This window comes from Pecten maximus, chromosome 5 (genome assembly GCF_902652985.1).
Source record: "Pecten maximus chromosome 5, xPecMax1.1, whole genome shotgun sequence".
Classification (NCBI taxonomy): domain Eukaryota; kingdom Metazoa; phylum Mollusca; class Bivalvia; order Pectinida; family Pectinidae; genus Pecten; species Pecten maximus.
Window position 1 is genome coordinate 6,654,977 of NC_047019.1, and position 9,970 is coordinate 6,664,946.

A 9,970-nucleotide genomic window follows, 5' to 3' on the forward strand; every position below is an offset into this window, starting at 1 on the left:
AAAAAGATTTAATCCACATCCATATTTCACAAGATAGTACCGCAATTTTAACTCTGAGAAACAAAACTCTGCATGTAACTTCCAACAATAAAGACGAAAATAATCATGAAAAGTTATCTCACAAAACCTACATGTACAACACTTTTTTTCATCGGAACAGGTGCTTTCGTTTCCTTGTAAGCCGATACTCTACCTAACACCACAGTAGTTACTCGTTCATTCACTTTGTCGAGACTTTACAGATCTCTCTATCTCTCTCTGACCGACTTTCAGTGGCTCGGAAGTTAAGCAATAATTTCTGAACATGGAAAATTGATTTTAACAAATATCGCCAGGAGCGTTAAATAAATAAATTGTTTCACGGGTTTTAAATGGCCATTTTCGTTTTATGAATCCGAACCCAGTATCTTACGTATCCAGTGAATCAAACTTCAGACAAAGAATACATCTCCTTTCTAAACTAATGTAGTTGTCACAATATAAGGTAAAACATCTTGGATTGTGATAACTACAATAGCTTCACACACACACATATATATATATGGCTTCTTTTATTGATACATATACACACACATATGCACCAGTGTTCAATTATAGAAAGTAAATGATATGAAATCGATATGGCAATTGAGTTTCTGGCCTTTGATAATAAGAAACAATTTGCTCGGGCTTCATCAGCTGAGAGGCAAAAAGATAAAAAAAAAATTAAAAAAAATTAAAAATAAAGAAAATTAAAAAAAAGATCAGTTTAAAATTTATTATTACTATCATTATTAGAATTATTGAAAAAATTATTAAAATTGATCTGAAATCTATTAAGAAAAAATTTTGAAATACATGTAATATCTAAAGGAATCAATTAAAAGAATTATCAATAAATTCAGAAACAATTTTAAGAATGAATTTCAAAAATAAAAAATTAATCTTAAAGGGACTAAATGGCTAGATTTCCACTTAAATAATATATAAAAAAGGATATACGATTTAAAATGATGTAAAAAGTTAAGCACTTTATGTTAATTATACATTTCAAAAGTGTCCATAACAATTTGTTAAAATTTAATGAAAAAAATAAAATAAATTTGACTAACCTAGTAGTTATTTCATATTATTATTTTTCGATGTGTGTAAACAAATACCTCTGCGTACCTTTGCGCATGCGCGATGCGGGAAATTGGAAACATCATAACAAAAATGGCGAACACCCGATCTAAGTGGAAGGGTCCTGAATCAGTTTTAACCGAGAGCAAGAAGAAACGAATAATCGAGAACGTGATTTTAACTTCACAAAGACGAACACGTATCTTAGAGACAGAGCAAGCAGATGGCATCAGTTAAAAAAGACCGAAGGGATTAAAACAGACCCTCCTTTGGCCAAGCTAATGCCTTGAACAGGTTAGTTGACAGCACTGGACTTCGATGTTTCGTAGATCAACTGTCGTGTACGCCCAGATGATGACTTGATAGTACTTGATGATACATAATTATCATAAATGGTAACAACTGATATCGAGATTAAGCTTAAGAAAGGTCACGTAGTGTTAACACGGCATGAATCGCTTGGTATTGGCCTCAACATGTCCTAAATGGGAATACAAATCAAAGGGGGCGCCCAAGAGGGAATTTTGACATTTGTCAAATTAATCGTATTATACCAGAAAGTAAACTTGATGACTTTATGCTTTTGTTAGACTGCCTGTATATTACACATTAAGTTTACATTGTGTTATTAATATTCCGTTGTACAGTTTTGAAAGCAAGCCTGAGATCTAGAGCGTACGTATAATGTAGATCTGGTCATAAAGAAACTGAAGCCAAGCAATGAAGATGACCACAGGCGACATGGAGTACATGCAGCCACTACGGACGACACTATTACTAGTCGCACTTAGGTATTTTTCATAGTTAATTAATTACTAATCCTTGAGGCCATTAATTAACAAATATTTATATAAATCATTAGCATTTGGATGCGAAGGAAGAACATTATTTATTTATTGAGTCGTATAATTAAAAAGTCGTGGAATAGTTTCTGTCGATGCTAATTAACATTCAAAATTCTCATAATTATACAACACAAGTCATGTATCACTGTGAACTGTTATTACGTTATGATTTGCATATTGATATACAAAAAAATGTAGATATATATACGTATCTATAGGCGTCAAGTTTGATTACATGTTTTGGTCTACATGTATAGTATATGACACATATTGTATATAATCAGTTTGAAAACATAACCAATTCCTATACATGTATTGGTTTGTAATCAGATACCACCAACCGATCAATTTTCGATAACAATTTTTTTTTCTAATTAAAATGAATGGATTTGAAATATTGTTTTTGTTTAGCAGCTACCAATAATGGATTTTTTTTGTAATTAATAATTTGAATCAGAATAAGTGAACCAATCAGTTTTGACCACTATAATTCATGCATGAGCTGCATGCATGTGTAGCGGGACTGGACTGAGTCGATCATCAGTGACCAGGTAGCTCAATAGTTGGTAGAGCATCCGGCTGGTGTTCGGAGGCCCGGGTTGGAACCCCGGTCTGGCCGCTTACGCTACGTTATCTCCTGATCTCCTGTTACACATGTATCCTCTACTTTTAACACTTGTTGAAAATTGCTGAATTCTTAGTGTATTTGGTAAGATATTGTGCAATTGGAGATTGAAAAACTTCTGGAGTATCAATTTCGTGAATTTAGTATTTTTTTTTTTTTTGCATTATATATTGATAGTGATTGATTCACCAAATTAATGCAATAACACCATAATTAGTTTAGTTATTTCCCATGGTGTTTTCGGGCCTAATGGCCATCTTCATACGCTTCATTTATTTGACGTCTTGGATACCACATTATGATGTCACATATATACAATATCATGCCTTAAGATAGTCATTAGGCCCGAAAACGTAAGCGAAACACAACATATGTTGTGTTGAATTTACATTTTTCAACTATTGATACTGGTATACATATTTAAGACCCAGCAGAAGCCTTGATTGTGTGTAGAGGCTAATTAAGCTTGAATGTAAGTTGAGAAAATGTTGACAGGCGAATTATTTGATGAAAAATCAGACAAAATATCGTGAAGAGCCATCTTTGCATGATAAATAATGACTGCTATGTTTCAATATAAGGCATGATTATAATATTGCCAATTTTGCACATTTTGTTGGTTTGTGTAACTGGAAATTACATTGATTTTGTGTAAGAAAATATCTTTTCTTCTTCTTATAGATATCACAGGATTTATAACACAAAAGTTCTTGGAGGACAAAAAGTGCCGTACAAGGTGGAAAGGACATACCAACACATCCAGGGACTCATCAATCTGATAGTGGCCAACAGAATAACAGATAGAACTGGAATATCTAGCCAAAACCCTTGCATCAAATAGATCCCAGAAGATTCAAACTCCTAGCCCATGCTCCTCCACCATCTACTGCCCAAATGGTAGAGGAGAAGAAATCCCAATTAAGATGAATGGGAATAATTGACATTTTGAGACTAATCACGTTCCAGAGACTATTACTTTTGAATATCTGTCCTTACGTTTAGTAGCTGACCTGGTCCGAAGGACCAAGGTGAGTATGCCATACTGAGGCGTCCGGCATTCGTCTGTCAACATTGTGAACACAATATTTGAATAACTTGAGTAAATGTCAGAATATACCAAATTTAATAAAACTTTATAAGCAGCCATATATCGACAAGATCTCAGACAACTTCAAAAATAGAAATTATTGGACAGTAGTTTTTGACAGTAGTTTGCAGAGTTATTGCCCTTTGTAATGGTCTTATTATTAACATTTTTTTAGTTCACTGGTCAGAATGGAAACTCTTTTAGAAATTCTACTAGTCCTGAACAATTAAATGGATTTGATGAAATTTGGTCAGGAGAATTATGTGGCAATGTTATATGTTGCATAAATGAAGCGTCACCATCATCTGAGTGGCACCTTTCGGGGCAAAATAAGAGAATTACCTGGTATAGCAAAAAAAAAAAGGATTTAACTCATTTTTTTTTCTCAAGAATTACATCTAGTCCACTTGTAGTTTGAACCATTGTTGGGAGAGGTAGTTCAAAAGTAGAAAAATGTTTGAAATGTAACTTAAATTTGAGTAGTATTTAGTTTATTGGTATAATGTTACTATAATAGCTTAGCTGTTATCCATTCCATTAATGTCATATGATAATCAGTGCAGCCTTAATTTCAAAATTTATATAATCTCAAGAGACAAACAACATTGTCTGGTCTGAAATTAAATGCTTAGTCAAAAATGATTATTCATAGCTGTACATGTGTGCACTATTGAAATATTCATGTTAACACTCACAAGTAATTTATAAACTCTCAAAATTCATTGATGTCAACACCCACTAGTGCTCAATAGTCTTTAATGTCAACACACACTAGTACTCAATGGTCATGGATGACAACACTCACTAGTAGTAGTACTCAATAGTCATTTATGTCAACACTCACTAATACTCAATAGTCATGGATGACAACACTCACTAGTACTCATTAGTAACGTATGTCAACACTCCATAATACTCCAGTCATGTATGTCAACACTCCATAATACTCAATAGTCATTGATGTCAACACTCAATTATCACTGATGCCAACAATTGTCATTGATGTTAAGTCACTAGTCATGGCAGTCAACTTTCTCTAGTCATTGATGCCAATGCTTACATCTGAGCAAGACAATAAATACAATGTGGTAAATTCTTTATTTGCATGTTTGACTTTTCTCAGTGTTTTCTATATCAAAACTATTTGTGAGACAAATTGTACTGTGCATTTACTGTTTAGTGTATTATCAACATCATAAGTCACTGTTCTGTTGATATTCTGATAAATTAGGGTTGGATCTTTAGGTCAACTGAGATGAAGTATGAAGTGACCTATTCTAACTGACTTTTGTCCGTCGTCTTTCCTTGCTTGTCTTTAAACAATTTGTCAGTAAGCTTTCATGGTCAAAAGGTCAACCAAAACTGTGGATTACATAGTCCCAACCTCCAGGGACCTGAGGGGCAGGGTCAAAAAGGGTCAAATTGACTAAAATTTGAAAGATCTTCTCAGCTCGCAGATATGGTAGAATCATATACTGGTGTCTTTAACAAAAATTGTGAATTTCATGACCCTGATGGGGGACTAAATTTATATAGGGAAATCACAATTTTGATCAGCATTTGTTTGATTTCTATTGAAATTCATTCTAACTTCATTAACATTATCAGCATGGGATGACAGCTTGATCGCATGCACATGTTGGCCCTGACTGACCTTCTGGGCGAGGCTAAAAAGGGTCAATTAAATTGAATATTTCAAAACTCAGGTGACCATTAAGGCCAATTGGCCTCTTGTTTTACATAAGCCAGTATCAGTGAAAACTGCTGCATATGAAATATGGTACATAAAACAAAAGGTTTCCATGAATTCAATGATGTAATGTAATTTATTTTGATTTTATATCAAACCTTTTCACTGCACAGGTGTCAAAACAACTAACTTGAAATAAGATAATTCAGCTTATGTGTATGGGCAAACAGACAAAGTGATTACCAATAAAATGCTTAAATTTTCACGATTTCTATATTTTCTTTACTCCTGTCACCTTGACCTCTACCCATATATAATTAGACTGCATGCTCTGCTGACTTGCCAATCAAGATGATATTGAGGTTGACTGAAATACAAGAACATGTAACATATAAATGAACATAATTGTACATGTAGGTAAACTTGAGAATAGTCCAATTCCTCAATCCATGACTATCATTGAGACTGTCAGCTAATCATTGAATTATTAAAACAGTATGGACATCAGTATTGTGAATTAAATATCTCATTTATATCGATGATAAATTGATATAAGTGAGATAATACATTATTGATATAAATGAGATAATCAACAATACTCATATCCATCTTTTACCATGTATCAGTGTTATCCATTTCTTAACGTACATATTTAATTATATAATTCATTAAATAACGTACAAGGCTTTCAACAACATTTTAACTACAATCATTAAACAGAAGCAAAGTTAAGTGCAAAAACTACTAACTCAATGAAGGTTCCGATTTTTAATTAGGATGTCAATCTGAAAGGCCGAGGGATTCAAACAGTCGAATAAATTACAATTTCTGTGTAAAACTGAATTATTTTTTCTTATATCTAGACCTACAGTTTGTGTATTGCTCTCAGTGCAATCAATTTACAATGTAGATCTCCATTAATCAGATTTAAATCGAATTCAATTTTGGGTAGGCCTATCACGTTAGTGATCGGCATTTTTTTTGTATGTTACAACAGAGACATATATGTCTGGTTACAACTGTATAGCTGTTACGTCGTCATAGCACTTACGGTCATACAAAATAGCAATTCCAATTTGAGTTTACACTTCGATTTTTTACATTGGGACGATATTGAATTGAATGAACACTTCAAAGATGAATAATAATAATGTTTTCCTACATCACAATAAACGAAACGAAGTCCCCTTTGGAGGCCCCATTGCCGAATGTCAAAATTTTACATGCTACTTCTGAGGGTTATACGTACTTTTATCTGTTTGAGCTCTCAATCAACAATAGTGAATAACGATCGGTACTCCTCGAGACCGTATAAACCATCCGATTGCAAAGTAATCACGTTCTACATCCACGTGACAAAATGTTTACACTTACCTCGATTCCATTTTCGTCGGGTGAAAGCGAGGATACTGAAATCATGTGACGCACTCGGCTCTCTCCGATGTAAACAACAAATGTTGTTCAGCGATAATTCGAAGTTGATAAACATTGCCAATATTTCACAAAAAGTGTCATAATTTTGTAAACAATTTAATTTCAAGTATCACAACGCTTTCCGGAAATCAAATGCATGTAGAAATTATTGAAATCTAACCATTTAGTCCCTTTAACAGAAAAACAGTCAATTAAAAATTGATCTAAAAAATGATTTAAAAAATATTAAATACATTTAAAAATGATTTCATTAATAAAATAAATTCTTGAAAAGCTACATAAAATGTTAAAGCTACAGGTCAAAACTGATCTGGTTATTAAATTCAAAAAAATATTTTTCAAAAATAAATTTCTTAACATTTCAAGATTGAATTCAACAATGACCTGAAAAATGTATTCAATAATTTATATTAAAAACAGATACAAAATGGTTAAGGTTAAGGTTACTGGTTAATGGTTAAGTCGAAATGAATCCGAAGATCGAGTTCAAAAAAATTATTTAACAATGAATATTGAAATATTTGAATGAATTCATTTCTGTTTTGATAAATTCAACATTGATGTAAAGAATATATTGAAAAAAATTAATATTTGAAAAATAATATAAAAATACAAGTCAGCAAATATGATGGTTGAATTCCAAAATGTTTTCAGGAATAGTATTTTAAAATATTTAATTCAAAATTTATTTAAAAATAATAAAAAATATTTAAAGTCTAAATTTAACAATGATCTGAAGAATGCATTCAAAGATTTATATTTGATTATATATGTATATGGCTTCTTTTGTTAATACATACACACACACACACACACACACACACACACATATGCACCAGTGTTCAAGTCCGCCTATGAAGGTTAATCTTGGCTTTTGTTTTATTTTTCTTTATATATACACACATATGATGAAGTTAACGAATTTTCAAGTAAATTGTATATAAAACTGATGATTGCAAAGAGTTATATTTTGCACTAGCGCTTTCACTGTATGTCTGTTTTGTCATTCCTTACTACACGTATATAAACGGATTACAGACTCGTCCAAAAAAGAAAAGAAAAAACAAAACATTTTGCCACAAATTTGATTCCTATCGCCAAAAAGTGGCATTTCGTAATAAAAGCTATATCGCCCAATTATTCTATTCTTGAATAGTTGCACAACTGTAAGATTCAATGAATATTTTTTATGTTCCTTTCATGCTGTGACATTAACTATAATTGACTATAATTGATACTGATGGACTGACAACGGAGATAACTGCTCCATAATGTTAGAAGAGGTGTGTAATGACCTCAAGACTCAACTGCCAAAATAATTTCATAAATTTTGGAAAATGTTTCTTTTTCTGGATTGTTACTATTAATAAAGTTTTGTTGCCATAATAACAACAGCCAAAACACATACATGTAGTGAAAGTCAATTATAGAAAGTGAATGATATGAAATCGATATGGCAATTGAGTTTCTGCCCTTTAATAATAAGTTACAAGTTTGCCCGGGCTTCATCAGTTGAGAGGCAAAAAGATCAATTTATAAAAAAAAATAGAATTATTGAAAAAAATAATTAGAATTGATCTGAAATCAATAAAGAATAAATTTTAAATTTTAAATAATATCTAAAGGAATCAATTAAAAAGAATTATCAAGAAATTCAAAAACAATTTCAATTCCAAGAATGAATTTCAAAAATCAAAAATTGATCTTAACAGAAAAACAGCCAATTAAAAATTGATCTGAAAAAATGAATTAAAAAAATATTAAATACATTTTAAAATGATTTCATTAAGTTAAAAAAAATCTTGAAAGGTCAAAATTGATCTGGTTAGTAAATTCAAAAATTTATTATTCCTCAACATTTCAACAAAATATTTAAAGACTAAGTTCAACAATGAACTGAAAAATGTATTTATATTAAAAAAAGGGTTAAGCTACAAGTCAAAATTAATCCGAATTAAAAAAACCAATTACTATTACTATTTAATTATTATTTAACAATGAATATTGAAATATTTGAATTAATTTTTGTTTTAATAAATTCAACATTGATTTAAATATACGGAATATATTAATATTTGAAAAATAATATAAAAATACAAGTCAACAAATCTGATGGTTCCAAAATGTTTTCAGGAATACATTTCAAAATACTTCAATTCAAAAATTTATTTTAAAACATAATTAAAAAAAATAAAAAATTTAAAGACTAAATCTAACAATGATCTGAAGAATGCATTCAAAAATTTATATTTGATTTTGTTTATAGTTGCAAGTAAAATACCATTGATCTGATGATTGAATTCAAAAAAATAATAAACTTTGAAATATTTCAAGAATTCATTCAAAATCTATTTCTAAGAATTAAAACAAATTTAAATACCATTAAATTCAACATTGACCTGAAAAATGTATCCAAAAATATGTATTTAAAAAAATGTTAAGACTACAAGTTAAAATCAATCTGAAAATTGAATTCAAAAATTTATTTTAAAAAAAATATCTGAAGAATTAGGTTTAAACAGTTTCATATAAAAGTTAAAAATTAATCTTAGATGGAAATAAAAGAAATTTAAATAAGTTTTTAAAATATTTAAATATTAAAAATTTATTTCCAAAATTAAAAATATTTTAAGGCCATTAGTTTCAACAATGACCTGAAAAATGAATAAAAAAACATCTATTTAAAAAAAACTATACAAAACAATGTTGAAACATTTCAACTCAAAAATGTATTTAAAAGAATTAATAAATATTTAAATACTAAATTCAACATTTAAATTTAAAAGAATTAATAAATATTTAAATACTAAATTCAACAATGACCTGAAAAAAGGATCATATAATTTATATTTGAAAAAAATGTTTAAAAAGTATTCAAAAATTTATTTCAAAGAATTAAAAATATTTAAAGACTGATTTTGACAATGATCTGAAGAATACATTCAAAATTTTATATTTGATTTTTTGTATAGCTGCAAGTAAACATTGATGTGATGATCGAAATAAACAAAAATGATAATGAACTTAACAAAGATTTAAAGAATTAGTTTTTAAAATATTTCAAGTATTCAAAAATTTATTTCAAAGAATCAGAAAAAGTATGTAAAGACTTTATTCAATAATGACCTGAAAGATGGATATAAAAATTAGTATTTTGAAAAATAAGTAAAAAAAATATTTAGACTTCA

The 9,970-nt window shown here is 29.8% G+C and overlaps 2 long non-coding RNA genes across 2 annotated transcripts; one reads left to right on the top strand and one right to left on the bottom strand.

Moving 5' to 3' along the window:
* The first annotated feature begins 1,035 nt into the window (after positions 1-1,035).
* Positions 1,036-4,021, top strand: LOC117326984. Its single transcript, XR_004532556.1, has 3 exons — positions 1,036-1,395; positions 1,749-1,892; positions 3,253-4,021. It is a non-coding gene; the product is annotated as an uncharacterized LOC117326984 (long non-coding RNA).
* Positions 4,022-4,043: 22 nt separating this feature from the next.
* LOC117326985 lies at positions 4,044-6,943 on the bottom strand. The gene is made up of 2 exons (XR_004532557.1): positions 6,598-6,943; positions 4,044-5,715 (listed from the first exon to the last, which is right to left on the bottom strand). It is a non-coding gene; the product is annotated as an uncharacterized LOC117326985 (long non-coding RNA).
* Positions 6,944-9,970: the final 3,027 nt, after the last annotated feature.